Raw genomic sequence first — 20,570 nt, forward strand, 5'->3', positions numbered from 1 at the left:
AGAAGCATTAAACTCCGGAAATCTCTCGGGATAATCGGGGGTGTTGGCAATAATGCAGCTAATAATGCAACGAAATTTCGCTCTTATCTGTACTGTAAAGTTCAAATTTGAAAGACAATAAAAAGGAAGTCTAAGTCTGATAAAACAATTTGAAATAAAGTGGGGCAAAAAAGTATTTAGTCAGCCACCAATTGTGCAAGTTCTCCCACTTAAAATGATGACGGAGGTCTGTAATTTTCATCATAGGTACACTTCAACTGTGAGAGACAGAATGTGAAAAAAAAATCCAGGAATTAACATTATAGGAATTTTAAAGAAGTTATTTGTAAATTATGGTGGAAAATAAGAATTTAGTCAACCATTCAAAGCTCTCACTGATGGAAGAAGGTTTTGGCTCAAAATCTCACGATACATGGCCCCATTCATTCTTTCCTTAACACGGATCAATCGTCCTGTCCCCTTAGCAGAAAAACAGCCCCAATGCATGATGTTTCCACCCCCATGCTTCACAGTAGGTGTGGTGTTCTTGGGATGCAACTCAGTATTCTTCTTCCTCCAAACATGACGAGTTGAGTTTATACCAAAATGGATCTGCTGTATCATCCATGAGGATTGGGAGAATGTAATGTGGTCAGATGAAACCAAAATAAAACTTTTTGGTATAAGCTCAACTCGTCGTGTTGGAGGAAGAAGAATACTGAGTTGCATCCCAAGAACACCATACCTACTGTGAAGCACGGGGGTGGAAACATCATGCTTTGGGGCTGTTTTTCTGCTAAGGGGACAGGACGATTGATCCATGTTAAGGAAAGAATGAATGGGGCCATGTATCGTGAGATTTTGAGCCCAAACCTCCTTCCATCAGTGAGAACTTTGAATGGTTGACCACATACTTATTTTCCACCATAATTTACAAATAAATTGTTTAAAATTCCTACAATGTGAATTCCTGGATTTTTTTCCCCACATTCTGTCTCTCACGGTTGAAGTGTACCTATGATGAAAATTACAGACCTCTGTCATCATTTGAAGTGGGAGAACTTGCACAATCGGTGGCTGACTAAATACTTTTTTGCCCTACTGTGTATATAAATTACATATTAAATGGATTAAATCAGTGGTCCCAAACCACCGGGGGGCGTGGCCCGATTGGTACCGGGCCGCAGAAGAATTTTTAATTTAAAAAAAATAATATTTTATTTTGTATTTTTTTAATTTTTTTTATTAAATCAACATAAAAAACACAATATACACTTACAATTAGTGCACCAACCACAAAAACATCCCTTTTTCATGACAAAAACGTCCCTTTTTCATGACAAAGAAGAAAAAATAAATAAATAAGTTTTAAAAAAAGGACTCCCCACCCCTCCACCACCCCCGGGCCACGGGACAAATTATTAAGCGTTGACCGGTCCGCGGATACAAAAAGGTTGGGGACCACTGGATTAAATGATCGCTTTTTTAATCAAAGTGCTGGCACTCACAACTTTCTTTGGCCCCATGGTGTCTTATTTAGACTTAGCGACTGAGTCACCAATGTTTGGGGGTTTGTAGACTGAGATAGTGTGAGAACCTTTTGGCGAGTCACACAATAAGTGGTCTTTACAAAAAACCGACATTAGACGACATTTAACTCACCCGCTGGATTTTAAGGCCCCCTGTATAAGTCTCTCTTTGTGCCCGTAATTATGACACAGACATGGACTGTCGGTCAGGGAACCACCTGGCGCTTTCTTCTGGCACTCCCATGGCCTCCGAAAGCGAGCCTGAACTCTGGTCCCTTTTTTTTCTCTCTCTCTCTCTCTCTCTCTCTTGGCTTGAGGCTTGCATGGCGGAGGCGAGCACAGGCCTTGAATGTGGTAGTGGGAGCGCAGGCAGGAATGCGTCCTCTTTATTTGTGTCCATTTGTGGGGCATGATGGATGAGGCGGCTCGACGCGATGACCTGGCTCATCGCTCAAACGCTCAATAAGAGTCCCATCCTGCGCCGCCTTCTGTCAGCGCTGCCAGCCGACGTGGGCGGACACGGCGGCCGGGAGGGTTTAGCCGCTCCATTGTCCGCAGGGTAACGCGGTGGCGGTGGGGTGGGGGAATTGGGCATGACGGTGTGGACGGCGGGCGCTGACACTCCACATTTACAGTGCTCTTGGCACCCTAATGGGGGAATTTTCTTAGGGGCCGTCGTCACCCCTCCGGGCTTCATGGGGCGTCCACCTTTTGATGAGGTCACTGGGGTCAGGCATTGTTGATGAGGTCAGCGTGGGTCGTCCAGCTTTGATGAGGTCACTCTCAGTGATGGTGCAGGCCGGGGTCATAGGAGAGTGGCAGTGATAATGGCCATGAGTGGGGTCTTTTTTTGCCACCTGTGCCAGCGTTGACCAAATGAAGCCTTTTTGATTATGCGAACACATCCATCAAGAATGTGGCGTACTGCTTTATGGCGATGTTATTACATCTCATTCATGAAAGATGTCCTACTCGGTTCCAAAGTGAGGCTCATGCTCTTTGCAATCTGATATTGTAGCATATCAACCTTGCCAGTCATCCATGCCAAAGCAGCAAAAATTGCAAAAATACAGAAAACGTTATGATTAAATAAAATTAAGAAAAAAATGGTGATTGTTTATTTGTTTTGTACTTGAGTGCCAGTAAATTTAAGTGACTAATAAACCTGTAAGAATAATTATTAAGTGATATAATGAATGCATGTGGGGTACACTTAAATGTTGAAAACAAAAACAAAAATTCTAAACAAGGGTTTAGGATGTTTACTGCCCCCTAGGGGATACATGTGATTTTAACGTTTAAACGTTAAAAAATTAGGGCTGTCAAAATTAACGAGTTAATTCATGTGAGTAATCACGAAAAACGATCGCCTTAACCATGAACACACTTAGATTAATCATGAAATTTATTTTTTCTCACGCCTATGGATTATGTTTTGTTTTGGTCATGTTTTGTTTTTTTAAGACACTCAGTTCTGTTTTGCACTTCCTGGTTTGTTTTTGTTTCCATAGTTACTCATTAGTTTCCACCTTGTCTCCAAGTCACGCCCCGGTCCTCAGTTCTCACACCTGCTGGTTAATTATCACAGCTAGTATTTAAGCCACGGTCACCTGATAGTCAGTCTGGCAACTTCCCACTTTACCCACATCTCCATGTACCCACCTTCATGCCTTGCTGTTCGTTTTTAGACCACGCCACGTAAGTTTTGGTATTTATGCCTATGTGCATGTTTTGTTTTTTTATGCCACAGTGCAAGTGTTTTTGTTTCACGTTTGTAGTTTACAGCCTTTGTTCTAGTCATTTGTTTTTGTTGTCAAGTATTTGTTCTCCGCCATTGTGCGCGCCCTTTTTTTGCATCTTTTTGTTAGTTATAGTGTTAAAGAAATAAACATGTACTTACATTCACGCCTGGCTCGTGCAAATCATCCTCTGCGTCGAAGAAACAACCAAAGTCCAAGTCAATGTTTGACATTTTTGACCGTAGAAGCTCTTTTGCCATAACCGCTACATATGCAGTGAGTGATCATATCAATTAAGGCTGTCAGAAATACATTGATTTTTAAATAAATCGTGATTTTTAATCAATTAAAAAAAAAATCAAAAATCTATTTTTCTTCACGTCAATAATTATTTGTTGTATTTTTTTATATTTGTCTTACAAAACGTTTAATAAGTTCAATTCCAAACCAAACCAGCAACATTCAGAATAGCAATCAACAGAGCAATTGAGAGGACACACAAACATGACACTAAACAATCCAAAGTAGTCAAATAAAAATCCATTTTCTACCGCTTGTCCCGTTCAGAGTCGCGGGGGGTGCTGGAGCCTATCTCAGGTGCATTCGGGCGGAAGGCGGCTTACACCCTGGACAAGTCGCCACCTCATCGCAGGACCAACACAGATAGACAGACAACTTTTACACTCACATTCACACACTAGGGCCAATTTAGTGTTGCCATAATATTCCAACAAAAATTAATTATATAAAAAAATGTTATTTATTTTCATCTGTCCTGTCCACTCACTCAGGTAAATCATATTGTTGATGTAGATGCCTATATCTGGTGTACAGATTTACTTTAGAAAAGAGAAGCGTGGGATATTTCTCCTGTTGCCTTATTTGTATTTGACTTTATTAAATGTTTGGGTAGAATTTTATTCCCCAAAACCAGTTTTCTTTTAAGTAATATCAAACTGTATCAGGCTTGTTATCTATTCTATGGAGGAATGTGAATAATCAAAGAACTGGCACCCAATGTTATTTAAATAAAAAAAGGAAAAAGTATTGATTTTCAATTGAGAATCGATTTGAATCGAGAATTGATTTCGAATGCGGTCATCTCCAAGGTTTCTCATAGTCATCCACCTTGACGTCCCACTGGGTTGTGAGTTTTTCCTTGCCCTTTTGTGGGCTCTGAACCGAGGATGTTGTTGTGACTTGTGCAGCCCTTTGAGGCACTTGTGATTTAGGGCTATATAAATAAACATTGATTGATTGATAACCACAAGAATCGAATCGAATCGTGCGGTGCCGAAAGATTCAGTGCAAATATGAGTGAGGAGCCTCGGACTGCTGTGCTCGCTGGCAAATTTCACTCCAGCCTGTAAGAACTTTAGATAAAACTGTAAAAAGTTAAAGTATCAATGATAGTCACTCACACACTAGGTGTGGCGAAATTATTCTCCGCATTTGACCCATCCCCATGATCACCCCCTGAGATGGGAGGGGAGCAGTGAGCAGCAGCGGTGGCCACGCCCGGGAATCATTTTTGGTGATTCAACCCCCAATTCCTACCCTTGATACTGAGTGCCAAGCAGGGAGGTAAGGGGTCCCATTTTTATAGCCTTTGGTTTGAACTTGCGACCTACCGATCTCCATGTTTTGAGCAAATATACAACATGTATTCAAGTAAAACGTTCCTGGATGACATTCTGACAATAAAGTCGCATTAGTGTACAAATACAGGGGTCGTTTCGTAAGCTTTTTTTATTATGCAAATTAGTAATCACCTGTGATTAATCACAATTAACCCAAATTCCAAAATGTCATAAATCTGATTAAAAAATAATAATTTTACAGCCCTGATTAAAATAGTTAGGACTCAGATGCAGGGGCAGATTTAAGCTTGAAGAAAATTAAGGACTTTGCCCATTTTTTTTTTTTTTTTAAACAATATGGTATTCTCAACTTTATTACAAACTGGATTACACTTATCAATAATATGATTTAATGAAGCTAAATGATGATCATCCAAGGTTTTTTGAATTATTCCAATGCAAGCACATACACTATAATTCACTTCCTTTGTGCATAAATTTACTAATAGTGAGCAAACATTAAAAAAAACAAAACAAAGTAAAACTTTTCTTTTTAATGATTCACAAACCTGAATAATCACATCTGTCGTAGTACTTTTTGTTGGAAAAAAAAAGGTTCTAATGTCCATGTTTACAGTCATGAGAGCTTCTTCTTCCTTAATAATGGGCGGTATAACTCGGTTGGTAGAGCGTCCATGCCAGCAACTTGATGGTTCCAGGTTCGATCCCTGCTTCTGCCATCCCAGTCACTGATGTTGTGTCTTTGGGCAAGAGACTTTACCCACCAGCCCACACTGGTTTAAAAAAAAAAATAACTTAGATACTGGGTTTTCACACTAGAGAAAAGTGCTATATATATATAAAAAAAATCACTTCATTTCTTTAGGGGAGGCTCAGGTAGGCCGTTTTTGATTGATTGATTGAAACTTTTATTAGTAGATTACACAGTACAGTGCATATTCCGTACAATTGACCACTAAATGGTAACATCCGAATCATGGTAATAATAATACCAGACATGACCATGTTTTCTGGTCAAAGACTTTTTGATTGATTGATTGATACTTTTATTAGTAGATTGCACAGTTCAGTACATATTCCGTACAATTGACCACTAAATGGTAACATCCGAATCATAGTAATAATAATACCAGACATGACCATGTTTTCTGGTCAAAGACAGAATAAATAAATATGTTGATATATATTGTTTTAAAAAAAAAAAAAGTTAAAAGTTAACAAAGTGAGACATCTTCTCTATAAACCGTCGTTCCCCGGTTTTGGGGACATCAGAGTGAGCGCTCTTCTCGGTCGTAGACAATCTTTGGTGATTTTTTTCTCGGTCAACCACAGCTCGCACAAGCTGGCGAACAAAAGCTGATAAAGCTGTGCATGCTTTAAAAGTTCAAGTTTATGTGAGTATCTACGCGTACAAGTCACAAATGTCCCTGAAATATTACTTTGAATAAGTTTGTAAACGGGATAGACGGTGTTGTATTAGCAGATAGCCTATTCTGTGTTTAGCAAGCTATTTGTGTGAGCATAGCTTTATCATTTGTATACTCGGATAGTAACTGTATTTATTAATTTTTTTTACTATATGTTACAGTCTCCACATCATACACATGTGTCAAATAAAACTTTCACTAAAGCAAGAAGAGAACATATTGTGGATGGAGTTTTATTTGTGTTGCCAACTCCTCTGGTTTTGAGGACATTTCCTATTCCAGAAGTTTCTGTTTGACGTCATCACTTGCAATGGACGCTGTGGGACTGGAGAGAAGTATAACGTCCCGGTGGAGATAAAAAGGTGAGTCGAACAAAATGCTAAGTTTGATTAGAACTGCAAATGAACTATATTATCCTTGTTTTCTTTATACTTGAACTATTAAAGGCCTACTGAAATTAGATTTTCTTATTTCAACGGGGATAGCAGGTCCATTATATGTGTCAGACTTCATCCTTTCGCGATATTGCCATATTTTTGCTGAAAGGATTTAGTAGAGAACATCGACGATAAAGTTTGCAACTTTTGGTCGCTAATAAAAAAGTCTTGCCTTTACCGGAATTAGCAGTCGATGTGCGCCTGACGTTACGGGTTGTAGGGCTCCTCACATCCTCACATTGTTTATTATCATAGCCATCAGCAGCAAGAGCTATTCGGACTGAGAAAGCGATGATTTCCCCATTAATTTGTGCAAGGATGAAAGATTTGTGGATGAGGAAAGTTAGAGTGAGGCACTAAAAAGAAAAAAGGCGGCGGCAGTGTGAGCGTTTCAGATGTAATTAGACACATTTACTAGGATAATTCTGGAAGATCCCTTATCTGCTTATTGTTTTAATAGTGTTTTAGTGAGATTGTAAAGTCATACTGTACCTGAAAGTCGGAGGGCTGTGGTGAATGCCGGTGTCTTTGAGAGAAGCCGAGGAGCCAAGATCACAGCTGCCTTTTTGAGCTGCAGGATGAGGTCCCATAATCCACTGAAGTCTCCGGTAAGAGCTGACATAATATCACAATTTTCCCATCCAAAATCTTGCTGGTTGACATGTGGTAGAGAAACATGTTCGCTTGACCGCTCTGTGTTAAAGGTTCACAACAAACAAAGAAACACTGGCTGTGTTTCGGTGCTAAAGGCAGCTGCAATCCACCGCTTTCCACTAACAGCATTATTCTTTATAGTCCCCATTATTAATTGAACAAATTGCAAAAGATTCAGCAACACCGATGTCCAAATTCCTGTGTAATTATGCGATGAAAAGAGACAACTTTTAGCCCTAAGTGGTGCTGGGCTAATATGTCCGCTACAACCGGTGACGTCACAAACACGCGTGACGTTTTCCACAAGAAATTCCGCGGGAAATTTAAAATTGTAATTTAGTAAACTAAACCGGCCATATTGGCATGTGTTGCAATGTTAAGATTTCATCATTGATATATAAACTATCAGACTGCGTGGTCGGTAGTAGTGGGTTTCAGTAGGACTTTAAAAGAGCAAACAAGGGAAATGTAACGAGAATAAGTTGAGACTCTAATAATGCCAAATTGCTATGCAGGTTGTTTTTCTTTAAAACTGTCATTGCTCAAAAAATATTAATGAAATACAAAATGTAATGTTATGATATATTGACCTATTCAAGGCTCCAATTATTCACATTAAAAATTCCTCTTTGAAATATTTTTTGGGTGAAATATTGAATTTTTTGTGTGTTTACCATATAAAAAAACAAAAAGTGAATAAAACAACATGAAAAAGAAAAACTTATAATTGACAGATAAATCTGAGGTTGAGACTTAGGCATTGAAATAAGAAAACAATTATGTGGGGCCCTTTTGATTCCCCAATAATTTTAGTGGGAATTTTTTACAAAAAGTAATAATGTATAAAAAATCAATGTTGTTATTAATTATTGATCTATTTAAGGCTTCAATTACTTCATATCTAATATACCCATACTTGCTAACACTCCCAATTTTCTCGGGAGACTCCCGAATATCAGTGCCCCTCTCGAAAATCTCCCGGGGCAACAATTCTCCCGAATTTCTCCCAATTTCAATCCGGACAACAATATTGGGGGGCGTGCCTCGAAGGCACTGCCTTTAGCGTCCTATACATACTGTCCTTACGTCTGCTTTTCCTCCATGCAAACGGCGTGCCGGCCCAATCACATAATATATGCAGCTTTGACACACACACAAGTGAATGCAAGGCATACTTGATCAACAGCCATGCAGGTCACACTGAGGGTGGCCGTATAAACAACTTTAACACTGTAACAAATATGCGCCAAACTGTGAACCCACACCAAACAAGAATGATAAACACATTTCGGGAGAACATCCGCACCGTAACACAACATAAACATGACAGAACAAATACCCAGAACCCCTTGCAGTCTCAAGGTTGGCAAGTATGAATATACTACTTACAATTTTTTTGCAGCCTGGACACGAAAGGGTGCGGATCTCCTCTCTGCTCTGACTGCAGCGCGAGGCTACTGTCAACTTCACCACCTGTGAGTAATATGTGCTTTCATGTTCTAAAAACATTACAAAATTTGTCAATAGTTGCTTTTGAAGGGAAAAAATGTCCCGAAGAGAAGTTGGAAAGTAACCAGATTTTAATGTCAATTTAGCAGCATTGACACAGTCAGGGGTTGTAAGGCCAGCACACAGGCTTCTTTACACAGCTACTGTCTTTTGGTTGGACTCCGGTACTGCACGTTACTTTTGAGAGTTTTTTGTTTTTGTTTTTTTTTGCATCCCGAACCAACCGAATCTTTCTACCGGTTCATTAGCATGAAGAATAGAATTGAGATCGAGTCACAGTTGTAAGCTGTTTTTTCTTGGATTTATTTATTTATTTTTTCACACGTGCCTCCTGTGTTATTCCACTGAGTGAGATCCGGAGAACAGGCACAAGGAGGGAAAGGCAGTTTTTTTATTTGATGTGGAAATATTAAACATTGTTTGATATTGTGTATTCGTACGTTTTTTTAGCCGCTGCATGAATAACACATGTCAAAGTATCTTTATTCAAACGCACACATTTCATTTTGCAGCCTGGATGCAAAGGGGTGCGGGTCTCCTCTCTGCTCTGACTAGAGCTGGGACTGCTGCGCGAGGCTACTTTCAACTTTACCATCTGTGAGTAATATATACTTTCATGTCTCTAAAAACATCAGAAAATGTGTCACTAGTTGTTTTTGAGGAGAAAAAAAGTTCAGAAGAGAAGTTGGAAAGTCACCAGATTTAGTACCAATTTAGCAGCATTGACACAGTCACGTGCTACTATACACAGCTACTGTACTGCACGTTACTTTTACGTATACGTTAACCTACTCAGTGGCCTAGTGGTTAGTGTCCGCCCTGAGATTGGTAGGTCGTGAGTTCAAATCCCGGCCGAGTCATACCAAAGACTATGAAAATGGGACCCGTTACCTCCCTGCTTGGCACTCAGCATTAAGGGTTGGAATTGAGGGTTAAATCAGCATAAATTATTCCCGGGCGTGGCTCAGCTGCTGCCCACTCCTCCCCTCACCTCCCAGGGGGTGATCAAGGGTGATAGGTCAAATGCAGAGAATAATTTCGCCACATCTAGTATGTGTGTGACAATCACTGGTACTTTAACTTTAACTTTTAAGAGGTTGTTTTTGAGAGAATTTAGATGCAGGATTTTTCAAAAAATATTCACAGCTTGAGCCCAAATACAGTGCATCCGGAAAGTATTCACAGAGCTTCACTTTTTCTACATTTTGGCATGATACAGCCTTATTTCAAAATGGAATACAATTGATTTCGTCCTCAAAATTCTTTAGACCATACCTCATTATGTAAATGTAAAATTTGTTTTGTTTTTTAAATGCAAGTGTATTAAAAAAATATATCAATCAATCAATCAATGTTTACTTATATAGCCCTAAATCACTAGTGTCTCAAAGGGCTGCACAAACCACCACGACATCCTCGGTAGGCCCACATAAGGGCAAGGAAAACTCACACCCAGTGGGACATTGGTGACAATAATGACCCAGTGGGACGTCGGTGACAATGATGACTATGAGAACCTTAGAGAGGAGGAAAGCAATGGATGTCGAGCGGATCTAACAGGATACTGTGAAAGTTCAATCCACAATGGATACAACACAGTCGCAAGAGTCCAGTCCAAAGAGGATCCAAGACACAGCAGCGAGAGTCCCGTTCACAGCGGAGCCAGCAGGAAACCATCCCAAGCGTAGGCGGACCAGCAGCGCAGAGATGTCCCCAGCCGATACACAGGCGAGCAGTACATGGCCACCGGATCGGACCGGACCCCCTCCACACGGGAGAGTGGGACATAGAAGAAAAAGAAAAGAAACGGCAGATCAACTGGTCTAAAAAGGGAGTCTATTTAAAGGCTAGAGTATACAAATGAGTTTTAAGGTATAAAGAACACTCACAATATTCACAGCCTTTGGCTAATAGTGAAGTGAAGTAAGTGAATTATATTTATATAGCGCTTTTTCTCTAGTGACTCAAAGCACTTTACATAGTGAAACCCAATATCTAATTTTTACATTTAAACCAGTGTGTGTGGCACTGGGAGCAGGTGGGTAAAGTGTTTTGCCCAAGGGTTGCAGGGATCGAACCTGCAACCCTCAAGTTGCTGGCACAGCCGCTCTACCAACCGAGCTATACCGCCCTAATAGATTGTTGAGGCACTTTTGGCAGCGATTAAAGCCTCAAGTATTTTTTTATAAAATGCCACAAGCTTGGTACACCTATATTTTGAACAGTTTTGCCCATTCCTCTTTGCAGCACCTCTCAAGCTTCATCTGACTGGATAAGAATCGTTCATTTTCATTCCGAATGTCTCTAAGACTCAAGGCTGTAATTGTTGCTAAAGGTGCATCAACAAAGTATTAGGCAAAATATTTTTTTTTGTTTTTTACTTTTATTAAATTACCCTATTTTTCACAGAGTCATTATGGGGTATTGTTTGGAGATTTTTCAGGACAAAAATTAATTTGATTTGCAAAAAGGCTGTAACAGAATGCACTATGAATACTTTCCGAATGCACTGAACCAACCCACCAACCGCCCCTGCTCAGGTGCTGTTTAATATAGTGAAGAGTAGAACTAAATCCTGTATGTCCATCCATCCATTCTCTACCGCTTGTCCCTTTCGGGAATGCAGGGGTGGCTGATTCTGTATGTGTGTGTGTATCCAGATTAAAGTCACCCTATGGAATAGAATAGAATAGAAAGTACTTTATTGATCCCTGGGGGAAATACAGCACCAGAGTTCGCTCACAATAGACAGTAATAATATTACATAATATAATATATATTATATATATGATATATGAATAATATAAATATATTCTGGCTACACAATGAATGTGTGTTTCAGACACCAGTGTCACCTGTTTCACGCTTAATCAGCACGTTGGGACGACTTATTGCCACAATTAAGTCACAGTTTCACAAAGAACACTCAGTGTTTACTTTTTAAGAGTTTAGGAAGCATATTAAGTCCAGGCTGTTATAGTGCAATGAGAAGCGCCCATCCCCAACATGTTATGCCCTTACAATTTCCAGACAGGTGGGCACACTGTGGGCAGCCATGCCCGAGGCTCTGAGCCACTCAGCTAATAGGACATCTGGCATGGCTTTAATATCCGTACATGCTCTCTGCTCTCTAACCCTCTCCTCACTTTCTGCTGCTACCGGTCATGCATGTCACAGGAACATACATCATGCCCACCATAGGGGGCCGCCGCAGCTGGCAGCTCTCATGCTGATTAACTTGGCAAACATGCTGACTCAGGCGTATCAGGGGTACGCCAATTCTGATCTGGTGGCGTTAATGGGCGCAGCCTGAACTATGGTGGGCGGGGGGGAACTTGTTGGTACACAAAGTAAAGTGTGTTTGGGTGATGATTTTTTGAGCATATGCGAGGAACTTGCATGCACTTTTCTTCAAATTTTCCCTGACAGTAAGCGGACCAGTTCAAGTGAGGGAGACACTGTAGATTTTATTGTTGTAATTTTCTGTGCCCTGTTTGTGCTTTGTTTTGGCTCTAGGGGAAAAACTGGGAACCAGGTGGTCTTCAATTTGACAGTAAGGGTGGTGGAATAAAAGTAATTCACATTTGAATTGCAATTCTTGAATTTTATGATTCTGAATTGAGCCCAAATGTTCCAGAATGTCCATCCATTTCCCTTTTGGGGTTGTGGGGGGCCCTGGAGCCTATCCCAGCTGCATTCGGACAGAAGGCGAGTACACCCTGGACAAGTCGCCACCTCAACGCAGGGCCAACACAGATAGACAACATTCACACACCAGGGCCAATTTAGTGTTGCCAATCAACCTATCCCCAGGTGCATGTTGTTGGAGGTGGGAGGAAGCCGGAGTACCCGGAGAGAACCCACACAGTAACGGAGAGAACATGCAAACTCCACACAGAAAAATCCCGAGCCCAGTATCGAACACATGATCTTCGTAGTGTGAGGCACACCGGCTTCCCCTGTTCCAGAATTTATTTTTAAAAATATATTTTTAGGCCATCTGCTTAATTGTTCTAGGTATGCATCACACTGCAGCTAAAAGAGGAGCTTTTGTATCCAGATACAACTTTTTCAGTCCGATACAACGCCTTGAGTATTTGCCTGTACCGAGTGTAATCCGATTAAATATCAGCCCAAATCATACTTGCCAACCCTCCCGGATTTTCCGGGAGACTCCCGAAATTCAGCGCCTCTCCCAAAAACTTCCCGGGACAAATTTTCTCCCGAAATTCAGGTGGGGCTGGAGACCATGCCCCCTCCAGCTCCACCCGGACCTGAGTGACGTGTCGACAGCCTGTTTTCACGTCCGCTTTCCTACAATATAAACAGCATGTCTGCCCAATGACGTTATAACTGTAGAATGATCGAGGGCGAGTTCTTGGTTTCTTCCGTGGGTTTATTGTTAGGCAGTTTCATTAACGTCCTCCCAGAGCGGTAACAACACAGAACAACAGCAGTCCGTTTTCGTCTACCATAAAGCAGTTTGTATGCCGTAAACAGCAATGTTGTGACACTGTTAAACAGGACACTACTACCTTCTACTGTACATGCATATCGTTAGAAAAACAAGGATGGACAATTCAACCCTTAACTCAACAATGAGTAAATAAGTGTTATGTGTGTGTAAATAAATGAACACTGAAATTCAAGTATTTATTTTGTTTATATATATATATATATATATATATATATATATATATAGCTATAATTCACTAAAAGTCAAGTATTTCTTTATATATATATATATATATATATATATATATATGAAATACTTGATTTTCAGTGAATTCTAGCTAGAGTCAAGTATTTCTTTATATATATATATATATATATATATATATATGAAATACTTGACTTTGTGAATCTGGCTGTAAATATACTCCTCCCCTCTTAACCACGCCCCCCACCTCCCAAAATCGGAGGTCTCAAGGTTGGCAAGTATGGCCCAAATCAAAGTACATGCTTGGAGTGTGGAGTGTTAGAAAATACTTGATCAGTTAAAATTATTAATAGAACAATGCTAGGTACAAAAAACCCTAACCTTATGACTGCTGTATTCTTTTGAAATGAAGTTTTAATTAGTTTTTGGGCAGCACGGTGAAACGGCCTAGTACATGTGCCTCACAATACGAAGGTCCTGAGTAGTCCTGGGTTCAATCCCGGGCTCGGGATCTACCTGTGTGGAGTTTGCATTTTCTCCCTGTGACTGCGTGGGTTCCCTCCGGGTAGTCCGGCTTCCTCCCACCTCCAAAGACATGCACCTGGGGATAGGTTGATTGGCAACACTAAATTGGCCCTAGTGTGTGAGTGTGAATGTTGTCTGTCTATCTGTGTTGGCACCGCGACAAGGAGGCGACTTGTCCAGGGTGTATCCCGCCTTCCACCCGAATGCAGCTGAGAGAGGCTCCAGCGACCCCCCGCCACCCCGAACGGGACAAGCGGTAGGAAATGGATTGGATGGTAAGCGGTCACAATAATTAGATTAATGGCATGGCGCAGTGAGTTGAATGATGCATACACGTTTGTTACTCGATAATTTCAAATATGTTTCTGCTTTGTGGAGACCTTGCATATGTAAGTAATATGTAACTATAATTATTTAATACTTTTAATATTGACAAATGTCATGTTATTATTTCATACTTCGACTAATGTTGTGTTTTAGACTGCAATATTGTTCAATTAAGGACACACATTACATATGTCTAGTTTGTGTGCTATTGTGTGCTTAGCTGTTGTATAGATGCTCCTCGTAGCCTATAGTCCGCCATGTTTACCTTTTGCAAATGACTTCACTACAATATAAGAAAAGACCTACCTTGTGTGCTTATTGGAGGACATTTAAATGTTAACTGGATGTCCAGCTTTACACAAGTATACACACAGCAGGACTGCTTGGCTCAGACATTTAGATGCAAGCCGATAGTATGCGATACTTGTTTTTGTGTGTGTGTGTGTGTGTGTGTTGATATCAGACAGATATTCAATATCTATCGGATCAGGACACCCGTAGCGTACAGTACTCACTGTGCTCTCGTACGTGCGCTGGCAGTTGCTCGCTGCTGCTGATTTCTTTCTACAGAGGCAAAGCAGCTGAGAGATTTTCAAACAAACAAACAAACAAAAAACAACTATTAGAACAAAGACCATTCATCATATAATCACAGCTCAAAATGTTATTGCATCACACACACATCTTGATCACGGACTGTGGGAGACTTCTGTGATCTTTTTTTTTAGTAAACATTCATTTTTCTTGGCAACTGCTGATTAAATTATGCCTAATGCTTTGTAATTATTTCACCCTCATTCTTTTATCTCGGCCGTCAGCTCCATCGACTGGAGTTGAAGCACTTTTGGATAGAAATGATCACTGGGACGTGCGACTTACACTGTAGGAATGATAGAATCTCCTTGCAAGAAGTGGCGCATGCCTAATTACAACGAAAAAGTACCCATGATTGAATCTTACCTTTTTATGGGCTATTTCATCTGTTTCCTGCCCGCTAACTCTCGTCTGAGAGGCTTACAACACTAAACCCTTTCTTTGTAGCACAGATATTTGGTTAAGTAAAGGAAAATTAGCAAGCATGACTAGGCTTTTTGTGGCCCAAACCAAGATTTTGTTTGTGGCCCCATTTTGGCCTTTGTTACCCTTGTCTAGTAAGTATTGCAATATGGTCATCCCTTGTTACATCGTGCTTCGAAGTTTGCGGCTTGTAAAGGTGACTATGTGAAGTGAGGTGAATTATATTTATATAGCACTTTTCTCGAGTGACTGAAAGCGCTTTACATAGTGAAACCCAATATCTAAGTTACAGTTTAAACCATTGTCGGTGGCACTGGGAGCAGGTGGGTAAAGTGTCTTGCCCAAGGACACAATGACAATGACTGGAATGGCGGAAGCTGGAATCGAACCCAGAACCCTCAAGTTGCTGGCACGGCCACTCTACCAACCGAAATATGCCGCCCCACTTGTGGGTGTTACTACATGTCGAGAGGGCTATTTTAATGTTAACAGATGTGTGTATATATATATATATATATATATATATATATATATATATATAGTAGAACAAAGACCATTTGTGGGTGTTACTACATGTCGAGAGGGCTATTTTAATGTTAAATATATATATATATATATATATATATATATATATATATATATATATATATACATATATATGACACAACCAACAAAAATGTAGTTCAAGTACCTTTAATAAATAGATATTAAGAAATGTTTTATCAATATTTTACAAGTTTATGTAAATGTATCTATTTAATATAAATAAACACACATGAACAATGAACACAAAGACTACATTGACAAGTACATTCTAGTTGAATCCAATATAGTCAATAATAAGGCTTTTATATTCCAGATAATTTACAAAGTTTATATGAAAAGTGGGCAGCATGGTGGGAGATGGGGTTAGTGCGTCTGCCTCACAATACGAAGGTCCTGAGTAGTCCTGGGTTCAATCCTGGGCTCGGGATCTTTCTGTGTGGAGTTTGCATGTCCTCCCTGTGACTGAGTGGGTTCCCTCCGGGTACTCCGGCTTCCTCCTACCCCCAAAGACATGCACCTGGGGATAGGTTGAATGGCAACACTAAATTGGCCCCTGTGTGTGAATGTGAGTGTGAATGTTGTCTATCTGTGTTGGCCCTGCGATGAGGTGGCGACTTGTCCAGGGTGTACTTCGCCTTCTGCCCGATTGGAGCTGAATTATCTTTTTTGTAAGGGGCGCTGGAAGCCGGCAGACCCGTCAGCGATCCTGTTCTGTCTCCCTGTAATGTTTGTCTGATCTTGAATGGGATTGTGCTGAAAACTGTAATTTTCCTGAAGGAACTCTCCTGACGGAATAAATAAAGTACTATCTAATCTAATCTAATCTAGAATTAGGCACCAGCGCTCCCCGCGACCCCTAAGGGAATAAGCGGTAGAAAATGGATGGATATATGAAAAGGTAAAAAAAATACATTGATAAAGAAAGAAAAGTGTTTTATATATCCTATAGCAGTGGTTCTCAAATGGGGATACTTGAAGGTATGCCAAGGGGTACGTGAGATTTTAAAAAAATATTCTAAAAACAACATTTCAAAAATCCTTTATAAATGTATTTATTGAATAATACCTCAACAAAATATGAATTTAAGTTCATTAATTGTGAAAACAAATGCAACAATGCAATATTCAGTGTTGACAGCTAGATTTTTTGTGGACATGTTCCAAAAATATTGATGTTAAATATTTCTTTTTTTGTGAAGAAATGTTTAAAATTAATTTCATGAATCCAGATGGATCTCTATTACAATCCCCAAAGAGGGCACTTTAAGTTGATGATTACTTCTATGTGTAAAAAGTATTTATTTATAATTGAATCACTTGTTTATTGTTCAACAAGTTCTTAGTTATTTTTATATCTTTTTTTCCAAATAGTTCAATAAAGACCACTACAAATGAGCAATATTTTGCACTGTTATACAATTTAATGAATCAGAAACTGATGACATAGTGCTGTATTTTACTTCTTTATCTCTTTTTTTCAACCAAAAATGTTTTGCTTTGTTTAGGGGGTACTTGAATTAAAAACATGTTCACAGGGGGTACATCACTGAAAAAATGTTGAGAACCACTGGCGTTGAGTGTTTATTCAGACATTTAAACATTTGAAAAAAGATCACACAACTTTTGGTCAAGGTGGCTTGACTTTCTATTGCTTTAATAAAACCATTCATCCTAAAGCCATGACAACACCACCTATTATTTTAAATGAAGAAGTACTTTTGTCCCCACATGTGTTCACAGTGACATATATGGTCATTCTGGTGGTGGCAAAATACTTCTGCGCAGTACAATGAAAAGGTTTGATGCGGTGATACTGTGTGGCCACCCAGAGCTTACTGGATAAATGGCCTCTCTGGGCCTGTTTGACTGGAAACAGGTGTGTGTCATCAAAAGATGAAGCCCCCCCAATAAACATTATTGGAGTACATCTGCTGCCTGTCACAACACAGGCTGAGCTGGACCAGCCCACCCCGCCCATCCATCACCAGCACCAGAGGGAGGATGGGCAGTGATTTCCATCCGCCAGTGGCGGGTCCTTCTCCCATCAGTCACCCTGGGGATGCTGGGATGGGTGCACGTTTGGTCCAAGTCCCTCTCGGTCTACCTCTGCCAGACCACAGCCGCATTTTGACCAACAGTGGAGAAAACGCTTTGAAAAAAAAAAGAGTTGATTCTCTTGGAAATTGATGACACACAACACTGTGTTCCAAATACATATAGATGGGACTAAGGCTGGGTTTTACAAACGTATGGGTTGTGGCCCAAAAAGCGAGTACTTTTTTTTTTTTTAGAGTGAAATGTTATTCATCATCAAACAGGCACACACTTTCTTGACAAGGAGCTTTTTGATTCAAGTAATAACTTAATTTCCTCTCGGTTTTCATCATTAACTAATGTGCAGTAAATGTCGATGCTTTGGCAATATATTATACTGCATATCAATGGCTCTCCATTATTTGTCATGCCTCCTCGGGGACAGACTTGTCACACGTCCCGCAAATTGAAATACTATTGTGAACCTGATCTTTATTTTTATTCATAGGTAAGAAAAATAAGAATATAACATTGTTTTTTGCTGTCATTTTACAGTCACCCGATTATCTGAGTCCCACTTACCCCTTTTGTAAAGGTACTCCAATAAATAATAATAACATAATTTCCTTCACTCTTTTTTTTAGTATCGATTTTTTAATTTTTTTTTTGTACGTACATCAACAGCACAATTTTGTTTTATTTAAATTCAGCGTTAACTTATTTGAATCGAACCACTTCTTTTACAATAATAATCTTTTTACTACAAACCCTGTTTCCATATGAGTTGGGAAATTATGTAAAATGTAAATGTAAACGGAATACAATTTGCAAATCATTTTCAACCCATATTCAGTTGAATATGCTACAAAGACAACATCTTTGAAGTTCAAACTGATAAATATATATTTTTTTGCAAATAATCATTAACTTTAGAATTTGATGCCAGCAACACGTGACAAAGAAGTTGTGAAAGGTGGCAATAAATACTGATAAATCTGAGGAATGCTCATCAAACACTTATATGGAACATCCCACAGGTATGCAGGCTAATTGGGAACAGGTGGGTGCCAATCATTGGGTATAAAAGCAGTGTCCATGAAATGCTATGTAATTCACAAGGATGGGGTGAGGGTCACCAATTTGTGAGCAAATTGTCGAACAGTTTTAGAACAACATTTCTCAACGAGCTATTGCAAGGAATCTTCGGGATTTTACCATCTACGGTCCGTAAAATCATCGTAGAAGTTCAGAGAATCTGGAGAAATCACTGCACGTAAGCGATGATATTATGGACATGGACAAGTGTATTATACTTGTAATATGTACAGGATAGTTTCGGTACTGCTTACTGCAGGATGTTAAAAACAACAACAAAAAGCAGTTGCAAAAGCCTTTAGCACAAATGACAGGGTAGAAAAAAATCTGAATCCTATCTTGAATTATTTGGAACAAAATCCGAAAATGCAGAATGAGACAGAAAAAGTTACTGTACCGGTATATGCATTGGGATTTATAATATTTTTTTTTCTATGCACATATACACACTTTGCATATTCCTTTCAAATGCAGTAGTAGCAAGCAAAAATTTAAGTTATATAAAGTCCCCACCTTTAGTTGGCGAAGCAAATGTCTCTGTGAGCCTTTTAAGCTCCGAACAAAACATCTGGTCTTATTTGCAAGCAGTAGCTTAGAGTTAAAAACGGACATACCTTTGTTTACCAACCCCAAAAAAGAAAGTGGATTAATTAAAGGAAGAAGTCATCAAAAACATGATCGAGTGAGTCAGTAACTTGGCAAAGCAATTTGAACACATCATTGTTACTCTGCACCATACTGAAGCCGAACGAGTCTAAGTCTAGCCAAAACAAATGTAATAATATCCAAACAGTGGACATTTATCCATGAAAATATGGAAAAGCTGCGGATAGTGTGTTTGGCGGAGAAGCAGCTTGAAGGAGATACTGTTGAAGTCCACTCTCCATGTAAATGCTGTACATTACAATTACATTGCTTCATTAAACTACTGTAGTTGTGTGTAGTACATTCTTTAGTAGTATTTTTGTGTAATTTTTAATTAAGTTGTCTTTTTCTGTTTAAAATACACGTTACATGTTAAAATGGTGCTGTTTTGGCAGGGGACAAGCACAGATTAAATATATTTTAATTCATTTCAACAGGAGACGTTGACTTGGTTTTAAATTAAGAGCTCCGGCACAGAACCAGTTAGGCTCGTATTTGAGGTACTACTTAAGGTAAAATACAGTAGGTAAACAAAATATGAGAAACACCTTTTACAGTAATACAAAGTAACAATTATAGTAAAATGAAGCTCACTTCCAAGGACATGCACCTGGGGATAGGTTGATTGGCAACACTAAATTGGTCCTAGTGTGTGAATGTATGAATGTTGTCTGTCTATCTGTGTTGGTCCTGCGATGAGTTGGCGACTTGTCCAGGGTTTACCCCGCCTTCCACCTGATTGTAGCTGAGATAGGGACGACGTGGCGCAGTGGGAGAGTGACCGTGCGCAACCCGAGTGTCCTTGGTTAAAATCCCACCTAGTACCAACCTCGTCACGTCCGTTGT

The 20,570-nt window shown here is 39.6% G+C and overlaps 1 protein-coding gene across 3 annotated transcripts in view; it reads left to right on the top strand.

The window, feature by feature from the left end:
• The first annotated feature begins 6,123 nt into the window (after window positions 1–6,123).
• The window catches only part of LOC133564603 (EH domain-containing protein 2-like), a 91,340-nt gene continuing 76,893 nt past the window's right edge, over window positions 6,124–20,570 (top strand). Inside the window, exons 1-4 of one of the 3 annotated variants that reach the window (XM_061919024.1) lie at window positions 6,124–6,242; window positions 6,437–6,637; window positions 8,769–8,841; window positions 9,388–9,472. The gene's annotated coding sequence lies outside the window, so the exon portion shown is untranslated. The remainder of the gene's footprint in view (window positions 6,243–6,436; window positions 6,638–8,768; window positions 8,842–9,387; window positions 9,473–20,570) is intronic. The other 2 variants (XM_061919023.1, XM_061919025.1) reach the window with 2 other exon arrangements.

Source organism: Nerophis ophidion, linkage group LG13 (assembly GCF_033978795.1).
Source record: "Nerophis ophidion isolate RoL-2023_Sa linkage group LG13, RoL_Noph_v1.0, whole genome shotgun sequence".
Lineage (NCBI taxonomy): Eukaryota > Metazoa > Chordata > Actinopteri > Syngnathiformes > Syngnathidae > Nerophis > Nerophis ophidion.